Source organism: Balearica regulorum, chromosome 1 (assembly GCF_011004875.1).
Source record: "Balearica regulorum gibbericeps isolate bBalReg1 chromosome 1, bBalReg1.pri, whole genome shotgun sequence".
Taxonomy (NCBI): domain Eukaryota; kingdom Metazoa; phylum Chordata; class Aves; order Gruiformes; family Gruidae; genus Balearica; species Balearica regulorum.
Window position 1 is genome coordinate 136758783 of NC_046184.1, and position 14418 is coordinate 136773200.

Sequence of the window (14418 nt, forward strand, 5' to 3'; positions counted from 1 at the left end):
AAAGAAAGAAAGGATAGTTAAGGAAAGGAAGGAAAAGGGAAAAGACAAACAAGCCAGATTGGCTGTCGTTGAGAGCTTTTACAAGAATACATCAGAAAAAAAATCCAGTTCAGTCTTCCTTTTCACATTGAAAAAGAAAAACATCCAACCCAAAGGCATTTTGAAAAGCGCCACCTGCCCTGAGCATGCTCTGGTACACTCTCTCCTTCCTAGAGCTTGTGAAAATAAAAAGCCCTGAATAAAACCTAATAGCAGATTCTCTGTAACTCAACCACACTCGTACTGGGGATCCTCTGATTGCAAATCCACCTATGCAGTCCTGGGAGGAGAACTACTGGAGAAATAATATTCCTATATTTTCTGTAGCCCGATCCCTCCCTTTCCCAGCTGGGGGTGGGGAGCAGATAGTGTTACACATTGCACACCATGCAGTGGTAGTCAATAAGATTTGGGCTCCATTCACAGACCCTCACCTTCAGACTGATACCTGTGAATAGACAATTCACTGGGTGCTTAGGGACACCTGCCATACATCCCTTTTCCCTGCTTTACATTCAATAAAACCACAGAGAAAACAAGGTGGAGTTTCATTTTCACCAAAGCTAGGGTACAAGTGAAGGATCAATGTCCATAGAAGAAAGCTAATGTGATATTGGCCCGAGATCACCCATTAATCACAGGCAATATGTGTCTAAGTGCAGTGGCTGTGTCAGCCATCCTGTGCTTTCCAACCTCAAAGACACCCTTAAATGAGAGATGGAGTGGAGGGACAAGAGAGCAGTGGGGGAGAATAGCCATACAAGGAGATAAACATTGCACATTTAATACCAGAAAACATTCAAACATTAAGGAAAGGAGGTAGAAACGACAAGTAATAAGTAAATCTATATGGCATGGAGATTTCCTTTTAATAAAATTAGCATTCGTGCCTGTGCATACAGTCTTCAGAAGAACAAAGCAGAAATTATGTGAGCTACAATATCCATTATCTTCTTTCTCATCTATGTTTCCATTTTCTTTTGTAGAAAAACAAAGTTTGTGAATGAGGAAGGGAAACAAATGGTGTCATGTATCAGGTATATCAGAATAACTGTTAATTTTCATACTGTGTAACAACGTAGAACAAAAACATAGAAAGAAACGTTGTCTTTTCTCACAGATAAAGAAGAAAAGGAAGTATCTTTGTAATTAGTCAAATTGGTTTTGCACTTCTTCCTAGAACACAAATCAAATGAGAAATATTTCTAAAGAAATTATTTGCTTACGCTGCAAGGCTTTTCAGAGGATGTTCAGGATCTAGAAGGTCACCATGAACATAATGAGTTTTCATTCACAAGTAGCCGTCAAAACCACATTTTAATTGACATAAGGAACTTTAAGAAGTTGAATTGTGTCTGGCTTTTTAAGCAAGGGAAGATACAATATCTTTTTGTTCTTTTTAAATTAGATGGAAAAGTGTTTTTGAGGTGGCACACACTAGTGCTCAGCATCAGCCTGTGGGGTTCACTCAGGCACCAGCAAAGGTGCAAGCTATAATTTGCAAGTTGAATGCAGGCGGTGGGGGTGAGAGCAGCAGGGTGCCGTGTCTGTAGGTAGGGATTCTTGGACACACAGTGCCTCCTGCAGGTACCGACAGCATCCTCAGATGTCACCTTCCCATGGGGTCCCTGCTGACCACAGGCACGTGTGTTTACCCAGCAAGAAGTGTCACCAGTGCAATAGCAAATCCTAAAGTCGATTCGGAGGACTCCCTTGCAGCTCCTACAGGCTCACAGTTCTAACCCTTTTAACCCAGTCAATATCAGAGAGGAGAAAATTGGTCACTGCTTACTGAGTTTTCTTTCTTTTAGTGTTTGAATCACAGTGCTGGAATTGAGATTCCCCTAAGATGGGCACTGTACAACAGTAAGAGGTAGTCAATAACCACAAAAGACTACAATCTAGATAGATGGGAGGTGGAAAGAGAAATAAGACAGGGAGAGACACAAATTGTCCAAAGTCACAAAATAGCAAAGAGTAAGTCAGTATCCTATAGACAGAATTGGATTTTACCTTTTAATCAAAAACATATCTCAATTTTTTATCATTTATAGCACTTTACTTCCAACATCAAATGATACCTCCATAAAAGCAAAACAGTTCTCTCACTTGAAACACTTTCTGGGTTCGTCGTTATATCTGGTAAGAGAAAACTAATACAGAAAAGCCTGGAATCAAGGAGCAAACCATTTGTATTGTTGCTTTTATTGTTAGCATAGCTGCACTTCAGCTCCCCACAAATTTTACATACAGCTGTAGTGAAGCTCAACTTTTTTTTTTTTTATTCAACTATACAGGTAAAATTATATCAGGTCTCATTACTGCTTTTTAATCCTTCCCATGTTTTGAGGCTTGTTAGTTGGGGAGGAGGAAAGAGAAAATGCAGTTGACTTTTATCATTAAAGCCCAACAACTGTCATTAAAGGACCAACAGCACCTCAGGTATAACTTGTCTGTGTCACGTGTGAACTCAGCCTTGGTGCTGCCAGCACACACGTGTGTTGGTGAATAGAAGCTGAGAGTGCAAATGGTGGCCCACGGGCATTGTCATCAAACCCTCTCATAGGTTACAGGCCGGGGGGAAGAGCAGCACCAGGAATGTTGCTTTTCCCTTCCCCTCAAAGCAGATTTATCCAAGTGGGCACTGCCTGAATCTGTAATGTAGCTGTGCTGGTGGAGAGGAGGATTTGCTCAGAGAAATCTCATCTTTTCCAAGCCCAAAAGAGAGAGAGAACAACCACGCAGACACTATGATGTGCCTCTGACTCCCCTGTAAAGTTGGTGGAAGGAGAATAAATGGAAATTATAAACGCAGGACCTGCAGCAAGACAGCATGCGTGCCCTCCCACCAGCTCAGCACCCGGCTTGCCGCCATCCCCTGACCCCACCATACCCTGAGGACAGAGTGGAGCTCTCCCAGGCTGGGCTCAAACCACCTCTCTTAAAAGTGCCCAACTCAATTGACTTCTGAAGGATTGCTAGGAAACTTGATCATGCATATTTTGTAAACCAGTGGTCTCTTGTCAAGTCATTATCTCATTAAAATGTGCAAAGCATTTGACACTATCCCACATGACATCCTTGTCTCTAAATTGGAGAGACATGGATTCGATGGATGGACCACTCAGTGGATAAGGAATTGGCTGGATGGTTGCACTCAAAGAGTTGTGATCAACGGCTTGATGTCCAAGTGGAGAATGGTGACGAGTGGTGCTCCTCAGGGGTCGGTACTAGGACCGGCACTGTTCAACATCTTTGTCGGCGACATGGACAGTGGAATCGAGTGCACCCTCAGCAAGTTTGCTGACAACACCAAGCTGTGTGGTGTAGTCGACATGCTGGAGGGAAGGGATGCCATCCAGAGGGACCTTGACAGGCTGGAGAGCTGGACCCGTGTGAACTGCATGAAGTTCAACAAGGCCAAGTGCAAGGTCCTGCACGTGAGTCAGCGCAATCCCAAGCACAACTATAGGCTGGGCGAGGAATGGATTGAAAGCAGCCCTGAGGAGAAGGACTTGGGGGTATTGATTGATGAGAAGCTCAACATGAGCCGGCAGTGTGCGCTTGCAGCCCAGAAAGCCAACCATGTCCTGGGCTGCATCAAAAGAGGTGTGACCAGCAGGTTGAGGGAGGTGATCCTGCCCCTCTACTCCGCTCTTGTGAGACCCCACCTGGAGTACTGCGTCCAGCTCTGGGGGCCCCAGTACAGGAGAGACATGGAGCTGTTGGAGCGAGTCCAGAGGAGGGCCATGAAGCTGATTGGAGGGCTGGAGCACCTCTGCTGTGAGGACAGGCTGAGAGAGTTGGGATTGTTCAGCCTGGAGAAGAGAAGGTTCCAGGGAGACCTTATAGCAGCCTTCCAGTACCTGAAGGGGCCTACCGGAAAGATGGTGAGGGACTTTTTATGAGGGAGTGTAGTGACAGGACAAGGGGTAATGGCCTTAAGCTGAAGGAGGGTCGATTTAGATTATGTATTAAAAAGAAATTCTTTACTGTGAGGGTGGTGAGGCACTGGAACAGGTTGCCCAGAGAAGCTGTGGATGCGCCATCCCTGTAAGTGTTTAAGGCCAGGTTGGATGGGGCCTTGGGCAATGTGGTCTAGTGGAGGGTGTCCCTGCCCGCAGCAGGGGGGTTGGAATTAGATGACCTTTGGGGTCCCTTCCAACCCAAACCATTCTATGATTTTTTTTTATTCTATGATTCTATGATTTAAATTGGCTTCTTTTACATCTCCAAGAACTAGAGAGAGCCCTCTGAGCTTCCTGGATAATAACAAGGCAGCAGCGGGTGCAATTACTTTGCCATGCCCATTAACACACTGAATTGTATGTACCTCTTTGTACTCCAATCATAAATGTGACGTTTTCCTCAGGGCTAGGTGATCGCTTCAGTGTTTACTGGGCATGCACTTTTCACACAATACTGTATTTTGCTCCGGACACAATAATTCTGTCACATATACAAAGCTGAATTCAAGTGAGAGAAGAGGAGATTAATTCCTGAACAATGAAATTATTATCATAATAATACATTTATCATGAAAGTATCCTTACAGAGGACAGATTTGGCTACCTTTGTTCATTTGGAGTGATCTTTTCCTCTTCTCAGTGGATAGGCGAGTCACGCTGGAAGGTGGGCAGAATTTGGTAGGAGGAAAGCAGCTCTCCTTTCTCCTCTAAGCCTTCCCCTCCTCCGAGCCAAAGTGAAGTATCTGGAGTTGGAGTCCTAAACAAAGTTTTATAAAGCTGGTTTTATTGGGCATCACAGGTTCTTTCAAGCACTTCATCAGCTTATGATGAAATGAGCTCAAAGATGAGATGAGCGGATCGAGTGAGTCTGATCAACAGAAAATGAGAAGATATAAAAAAGGAGGTAATAAACACATTTCAGCTTCTAATTAATCTATCAAAAGCTCTGCTTTCCTTTTAGTCTAAAATAAAAGAGAATTTAATAAGATTTTTTCAAAGAATAGTTGCATGATTGTTGTACTTTTTCTTTTATTGACAATGATTTTTAACCTTTCCTTATAAGAACAGATGTTTTTAAAAAAACCTTTTATGTAAGGAACATTATTAAGCAGCTTTTTCTCTTTTTGTAACATCTACATGTGTGAATGGCAGACAAATTAGTACTGAAGTATTGAAGGAACCTCAGAACACATTGCCTCTGACAGTGCTAACAATCCATAGATGGAGGATACAACAGTTTAACTCACAATTTCCCAGACTGTTTCCTCCTCTATGCACCTGTCTTTCCTGTAGCACAGCAAGGAATATTAAAAGCATATAAAATTTATTTTAATCTGGATAAATTATAGAAATAATTAAATCTGAAAATTAGACCTGCCCAGACATGCTAGTTCCACCTCCCATCACCTCGGGGCAGAAGGCAACCTCTGGTACAGACCATTTGCACTTCTGTTCCCTCTGCACACATGATGTTTTGTTTCTGTAAGCAAGAAACCTTGCAGCCCCAGCCTGGATAGGATTGCTAAATGTTTTGACAGTTTGAGAAAAACCCAATAACGCAGCTTGTTCTCATATTGTAAGTAAGTGTAAGAGTTTGCACAAAAATTCAGAGAGGCACTGCTGGGGAACACTGCTTAATTGGACTGTAAGATCTCATTGCATCGTAGAAACAGTGCAATCAATAAGCTCTGCCTACAGTTGCTTAAAAATGGAAGTCATTTAGAAACAATAACAGCTGACAAAACTAATTTAAACCATCGCTGTGCTAAAGGCCTTGTCACTGCTTTGCACCCTGTATCGTAAACCTGCAGCCATAGGGTGGACTTCTTTTTGGCTCAGCTCCGTCTAAGCCAGGGAAAATGGGAACCACACGTTGCGCGGAGGGCTGCTAACCTGAGCACTATACATTAAATATAAGGATTCAAAATAACTTACCTCTCTTTCCACACTTAACAACCGTAACAGTTACTGTCAGCTGCGTAAAGAGAATGAATCTGAAACCTGTTGCCAAATCAAACTTGAGCCTTAATGCGGAAGCCAAGATTTTATAAAAAGAGTCGACGTTATTAAGAAGATAACTAATCAATCAACTACCAAGACACTCAGCTTCTCACCGAATCTGGTGCCATTTGTAAAAGATGTTGAGATCCTTGTCTGGAATGAGATGCAATACAAATGCGAGGAATGATTGTGAGCAATCACACCTCGGTGATGAAGTGCCAAGGAAACATCAATAGTAGTCAAATGGTAATTTTCCTGATTACAACATGCAATCTAGGCTCCCCCTTCCTCGGGGCTGATGCAGGGGTTTAGCTCAACTGTTTCAGACAACTGAGTCACAAGCCATGACTGGGTTAAAAAAAAAAGCACATACTGTGCATATGTATGCTGTGTGTTATACTAAGCGTATAGTTTGGTAACGTCGTCTTCAGTGGAACATAAGCACATCCTTAGTTTTATAGATGTGTTTAAGTGCCCTCCTGACGAGAACATGTTGTTAATGAGGCTTATTACAGTAATTTGTATTGGAGTTGTTTACAGGCCAGAGTCCCAGTGCATTTGGCATAGTGCAAAAATTGGAGTATCAGTTTCTCTGCTCTGTGAATTATAGAATCAAAGTACAAGAGAGAGAAACAACTGACTGGCAGAAAGAGATGGGAAGCAGCAGGAACATACACAGCAATGAGACAGTGGAAAATAGTGAGGTAACAGTGGTCACTGCAGACAGAGAATGGCGTTCATCTCTTCTAACTTCAGATTTTACAGTGCAAATTTGTGTATCATCATCTGAGTTGGTTGCCCAAGACTCTCCACATCTGATCCATCTAGCTGACTCACCATTTTATGCTGAAGACAAATCACACTTTAACATGCTGCTTCATCTCCACTCTTCATCTCCAAGCACTGCGATGGAGCCCAGAGTGACTAGCTCAGATTCAGTCATTGTATACAGCCACTGCCCATAAAAAGTAATAAAAGAGAAAGGATGAAGGATAATAATAATAATAAAAAAATAACACTGCCACCCACAGTAACTTTAGCTGAAGGGTGGACATCCACAGTATGATTTTAAGGAAAAAGAATCCAGAATTTTGGTTGAGACAGAGCCAACCATGCCAAGAGCAGACAGATATATTTGCACAACAGTAGCATGGTCAAGGCAGCTACTATTCACTCTGAATGAATTAACTCAAAGAATGTCTATGGAGGAAGACAAAGAAGAAGTTGACACCTGTAGATCTTTTCTTGAATTTTCATTTATACTATATATATAAAAGCTTTACAATCCTTCAGGCACAAACTGATGCTGAAGCCCCAACTCCTCCTGTATTTATCCAATTCAGTTGCAAGTTAGACAGCAGCTCCTGGGTAACCCTGGAGCTTGGTCAGAGAAAGCTTGCTCCTCCTGCATGACCTGTGATGTTGGCCCAAGCTTGATGTTTGTAGGGAACCCTTTGCCTGAGTCCCTCTGCCATATGTATAACAGCCCTTGCAGCAATATCATGTGGATGAAGCCTGGTCAGTCAGAAGGTCCCTCTAAGGGTTTTACCCTTTTCTGCAGCAGGTTGCTTGGCAAGACTGATGAGGAGCTGCCACCCACATCCCACTCTGTGAAAGCCCATGGGTCTTACAGCTATACATTGCTTCCTGCCACACTGATGCTCATCCTTGAGCTTATCTGACCCCACTACAGGCTAATGGGTGGCTTTACTGCAATCTTATTGATATATTAGGTGACAGATTTGATCTGGAGTATGTGGTACTACTGAGCATATGCCTACCATCTCACCCTGTGTGTTTGTGACTGTGCTGAAGTTAGTGCATAAATGTGTATATGATACACATGTGAAAGCAACATTTTATTTTATTTTTAACCAGTCAGGTGGCATACCTATCTCCTAACCACATCCTCTCCCAGGTAGACCTTCTTGCTTCTTGACACTGTCTTGGGTGGATGAGAGTGCCCAGCTTGATTACCAAGTTCCAGCTTGATTACCATATCCTTCAAAAGCACCAAGCGTTATGACCCACAGAAGCAGATGAGATGTCTGAGGTTTAACTGACCCTACAGCAAAGCTGCCAGGAACAGCAGTTCTAGGGTGGATACATGAAATATGGAGCCAGGAGCACCCCTTCCTTTTGCTTGTTCTCTGGGCTGTACTCCCAGGTAGGTGGGTTTGGACTAGAACCTGCTTTTGCTAGGTACTGCAAAAAGGGAAAATCATAAAGATGGCTCTCAGATTTGAAAACTTACATGATTAAAGAGAGCAAATAGAAATGTAGACCAGATGTCACCACTGTGGTGGTCTTGCAGTCTCATTATGCTTCTTTTACAGTTTTCTTTGTAGTCTTGGTCTACCAAGACGTTTCTGAAGAAGGCATTATCTTTGCTATGAAGAATTAATTCCTCCCTAAAGCACACTGCAAATTATGTCACACACTTTTTAAAAAACTTGCAATATTCAGTATGCCATACTACAAATAGATTTCTAAAACGTCAACAATTTCTAAATAATTGCCAACTGCATCCATGCAAATGAAATGCTAGTAGAAACAGCTATGTTCTATTGTTCTCTAGATGCATTTGCTGTTTTGGATAATCTTTTATAGTGCTGCAAAAGGGGTTTCGTATTCATTAGTTGGCTCTTGTTTGTTGGAAGCAGTTGATTTACTAAATATCTTGCTTATTAGTGTGGAGGCATAGAACAGAAGGCAATACTTCGTGATTGCATTTTAATAAACAACATTGAATACTTTATTTTTAGTAAGTAGTTGGCAGGAGTTAGGCTACCAGGTTTTCTTTGTGAAATGATTCAGCTGATGGAATCTGATGTTTCCTTTAAGTTGACTGTGTCCTTTTCTGTCATCTTCCTACTAACACAGTTCTGCCAACCATTTGGGCCAAGAATCTTGCCTGTGATAGCTCAATAGATTAAATTGTTGAGATCCTAACAGATAGCAGCACCCATTACTGACTCACATTGCAACCTGGAGCTAATCATGTGATCTACTGTTGTAGAAAGTGTGTGAAATTGATTCTGTTACGGTTTAACCTAACTGGCAGCTCAGCCCCACACAGCCACTCACTGACTCCCCCACCAGCGGGATGGAGAGGAGAATCAGAAGGGTCAATCTACAAAAACTCCTGGGTTGAGATAAAGGCAGTTTAACAGGTAAAGCAAAAGCCACGCACACAAGCAAAGCAAGACAAGGAATTCATTCCCCACTTCCCATGGGCAGGCAGGTGTTCAGCCATCCCCAGGAAAGCAGGGCTCCATCACACATTAATGGTTACTGGGGAAGACAAACGTCATCACTCTGAACGTGTGTGTGTGTCCCCAGCTTTACAAGCTGAGCATGACATCTTATGGTATGGGAAATCCCTTTGGTCAGTTGGGGTCAGCTGTCCTGGCTGCTCAGCACTGCTCAGCAGTAATGAAAACATCCCTGTGTTAGCAACGCTGTTTCCAGCACAAATCAAAAACACAGCCCCTTACTAGCTTCTATGAAGAAAATTAACTATATCCCAGCCAAAATCAGTGCAGATTCATTGAGTGCATGTACTGCATATTGAAGACATAATAATTGGTGAAGTATCACCTTCTGCCATGGGGTAATGGTTGGAACAACACCCAGCTTTACAGTTAATGTATCCACCTATCATCTCAAGCCCTGACCTGTGTGAGGATCCACGTTCTTGGACATCCTTAATGAATCTTGTCTTGCTTGGAAATTTTGACCATATTAATAAAAAAAAAATCTTAAAAACAAGTGTCATTTATGAGAATATTAACACAAAATCAGTTTGAGGAAGTCGAGAAATACATTGAGATGATAAGCAGAACACCCCCCCCCCAATAACTTTAGCAATAGCTAGTTAATGCTGTTCTTCATCAGTATAAACATCAAATTACCAGCTGTGTTTTTACTTTGTCTCTCTTCTTTCTTCTTACAATAAAGCCTGTGCCTCATATTGGAGATGTATACTACATATATATATACATACATACACACACTATTCCGTCCCCACCTTTATGGCCCTGCTGGATTTCAGCATGCTCAGGATTTTGCCCCAGGATGTGTTTGTACATCTGTATATGTGGCAGAAGGCATAGAGAAGGGATTATTTTTCACTCTTGACAGCATGAGGGCTTTGAGCACCGATGTTAGGCATACTGAATCTCCTCGCCAAAATGAAATGAAATCTGCTCTGAAGAAGCAGTGGCATGGCAGACACTGTCTCAAATGCATGCTTTGAGAATATCACTCAAGTCATGCAATAAAAGGTGCTAAACAAAAAGGAACTGTACTTTCTCTGATTAGTGCAACCACAGATCAGAGAAACCCAGTTACATTCAACCTGAGACTTTAATCACTAACCTTTTAGTCACCCCGCGTCTTTTCCACAGATCAGAAATGAAACAGCACAAAACACAGGCTTACTTGTAGTTCTTCTTATTATGCTTCTTAAGTAGGCAACAGGTTTTAGGGGAGAATGAGGGAGAACGAGATGTGAGAGAGGTGAAATGGGATTTGAACGTGAGAGGATGTTTTCTGCACGCAGCCAGGCTGCTCCAGATCTCCGGCGAGTCCCTAATCCGCAGACCACTGGGACAACAGAAGGACTGCGCTGACTCCACAGGCTTTGGAGTCACAACCTAAATGCCCAAGTTACATTCAGAATTTTCTCAAATCTGAATCAGTTCAGTCCAGAAAATGTTACACTGCAGTAGGCACTATCAATTCTTTTCTGCCCATACTTATTTTTTGTTCCAGTATGCTTCATTTGATTTCAAATTCATGCTTTTTTTCTTAGGGGAAAAGACTGCTTAGATTTCAACCCTGTTGTGATTTTGTAATGCCAAGCATTCTTGGATTATGCCACCTCTTGTTCTACTTTGCTAATCATTACCTTAGTGCATGGGGAACAGGAAATTAAAAGAATTGGTAAGTTTTCCTTGTTCAATCTGGACAAAGCATTAGAAAAAATCCTTCTGAAAAAGAAAATGTAACAGGATTTGTTCACCTTTTTTACAGGATTCCTGGGAAACAAGTACTCATAGTTTTTCAGTAACATTTTTTAATCTGGAAGTGTCCATATGGTCTAGTTGCAGGCATAAACAAAAGAAACACACACGCCCGCACACACAAAACCTGACCAAACCGTATAGCCTACCCACGTGGCACTCTACGCTAACTGAAGACATCCCCAGATATGCCTGCATGGCTTTCCAGGGAGAGCTCACAGTGTAAATGGCAACCGGGCCAAGAAACTGTCTTGGCAGTCCTAATCCTGTCTCCAGATAAAATCAATTGCTAGATGAACTGTAGCGATCCAAAGGTATCCATTCTGCCCAGATTGCTATACACCAGGCAGGCATCACATCCAAAAATTTGTCTCCCCCGATAGCCAGAACACATTCCAAGGATCTTTCTGAAGGATGGAGCATGAAAGCCGTGTGACTAATCTCAATAGCATCTACTGCTGGGGAAGCCGTTGGTCCAGAATAATCCACAGTAAGCCTTGGCACACGGATCGAGTCACCGCAAGGTGCCAACCTCCGCGGCAGTTCTGCTCCACAGCATCCTTCCAAACGGGTGCTTGCAAATTTTGAGGAACATGCTGTTCTTTATAACTCTGCACGCTCCCAGCCTATTTGTATGCTTTTGAAGCACATATATTGCCTTCTGAAGGCTGTGATTATTAAATGCTGGTGTTTGCTACTACTTTTCTCTCCAGAGGCTGAGTGAGAAACAGAAATTAAATAGCTATATTAACACAGAATCAGGAGAAGGAAGTTACAATGGGTTCCCCAAAAGACAGATGATTCATATATTTCATAAAAATTGTACCATAAGTGTTAGCTATCGTTCTCAGATAACATTATTGTTGTAGGCATTGTTGCACGTAAGTACTTCATTTATCTAAATTGAAGCTTTACGCTTCTGCTCACTCTGCAGGTCTCAGCCCTGCTATGATGGAGCTACTGCTACAATGTATTATAGTGTCAAACCAACTCACATTTTATATTTTTAACTAAAGAAAGCCAAAATAACAAAATGCAGCCAAGGAAGGAACAACTGCTATCATCTGCAGCTTATGTAGCAGCTTAATTCCTCTACTTCTTTGAGAGTGGTTCCAGAGTTCCTGCAGAAGTGAAGAGCGATATTATGGAAGGCAAGTTGTGATTTTAATAATCTCTATTTTCAGATGTCCATGCTGATATCCTTTATGCAGGACTATGTTGATAAAAAGGGTATTCAGCACTTCCAACAAATGGGGCGGTTCAGGTCTCTCATTTAGATAGTCTCAAACAAAAGCATGAAGAAGTTGTTGTTGCTTTTGAAAATTTCGTAAATTAATTAGGAAAAAATTGTCATGTCCTAAATCAAAATATTTTATTCCATGAAGTGTCTTTTTCTGGTTTTCCACTAAAATAAAAACATAAAGACACTTTATTGTTTCTAGAAATTAAGATTAAATAACAGCAATAAAAATGAGATAGTATGTTTTTATTGACAATCTGTAAAGGCTGGAGTAAAAGACTTGTCTTTTATTAATGCAACTATTTATTTCTACTAGATGAAGCATCTTTTTTTTTTTTCCTCCGCCACTTTTCTGGCCCTAAATATTCAATGGTTTCCCAGTCACAGAGTATGTTTCCACTTGGTCTTCAGGGGTTTGGGGTTTGCCTTATGGTCTCATCGCAATGAGTACATCCCATCACTTACCCAACTTCCTTGTGAATAGGGTTGGTTTCTGTCCCACTCCAACGGGTCCCTGCCCACAGTAGGAGTGGTGGGAACATTGTCTGCATTTGTGGGCACTTCCTTACCTCCTCAAACTTCTTGTCCCCTAGGTCTGCTCATAGAATACTCATGAAGGTGGTACTTACTTTGTGATGGATGGAAATTATGGGTCAGAATTAAAGGGAGTGCTGGGGCAGGGGACATCATAGTGGGGGTCTGCTACAGGCCACCTGACCAGGGGGACCGAGCAGATGAAACCCTCTATAGGCAGATAGGAGCAGCCTCACACTCACAAGCCCTGGTCCTTATGGGGACTTCAACCACCCCGACATCTGTTGGAGGGACAACACAGCTGAGCACAAGCAATCCAGGAAGTTCCTGGAATGCGTCAATGACAACTTTTCCTCCAAGTGATAGAGGAGTCCACGAGGAGACATGCCATGCTGAACCTTATTCTCCCCAGTAAGGAGGGCCTGGTGAGGGATGTCAAGCTCAAGGGCAGCCTTGGCTGCAGTGACCACGAAATGGTGGAATTCAGGATCCTCAGGGCAGCGAGGAGGGTGTGCAGCAAACTCAGTACCCTGGACTTCAGGAGAGCAGACTTTGGCCTCTTCAGGGATCTGCTTGGTAGAATACCATGGGACAAAGCCCTGGAAGGAAGAGGGCCCAAGACAGCTGGTTAATACTCAAGGGTCACCTCCTCCAAGCTCAGGAGCGATGGATCCCAACAAAGAGGACATCAAGCAAAACCACCAAGAGGCTCCCATGGATGAACAAGGAGCTCCTGGGCACAGTCAAACAAAAAAAGGAAGCCTACAGAGGGTAGAAGGGCAGGTAGCCTGGGAGGAATACAGAGAAACTGTCCAAGCAGCCAGGGATCAGGTTAGGAAAGCCAAAGCCCTGATAGAAATTAGTCTGGCCAGGGATGTCAAGGACAACAAGAAAAGCTTCTATAGGTATGTTAGTGAGAAAAGGAGGACGAGGGAAAATGTGGGTCCCCTCCAGAATGAAACGGGTGACCTGGATATGGAGAAGGCTGAGGTACTCAATGACTTCTTTGACTCAGTCTTCACTAGCAAATCCTTGAGCCACACTGCCCAGGTCGCAGAAGGCAGGGACTGGGAGAATGCAGAACTGCCCACTGTAGTAGAAGATCAGGTCTGAGACCATGTGGTGGCTTGACGCTGGCTGGGGGTCAGGTGCCCACCAGAGCCGCTCTATCACTCCCCTCATTCACTAGACAGGGGAGAAAAAGTGTAACAAAAAGCTTGTGGGTCGAGATAAGGACAGGGAGAGATCACTCACTAATTATCGTCACGAGCAAAACAGACTGAACTGAGAGAGGGAATTCATCTAATTTATTACTAAGCAAAACAGAGTAGAGGAATGAGAAATAAAATCAAATCTTAAAACACCTCCCCCCACCCCTCCCATTTTCCCAGGCTCAACTTCACTCCCGGCATCAACCTCCTCCCCTCTCAGAAGCACAGGGGGACGGGGAATGGGGGTTACGGTCAGTTCATCACACGGTGTTTCTGCCGCTTCTTCATCCTCAGGGGGAGGACTCCTCTCATCGTTCCCCTGCTCCAGCATGGAGTCCCTCTCATGGGAGAAAGTCCTTCATGAACTGCTCCAACATGGGTCCCTCACGGGGTCACAA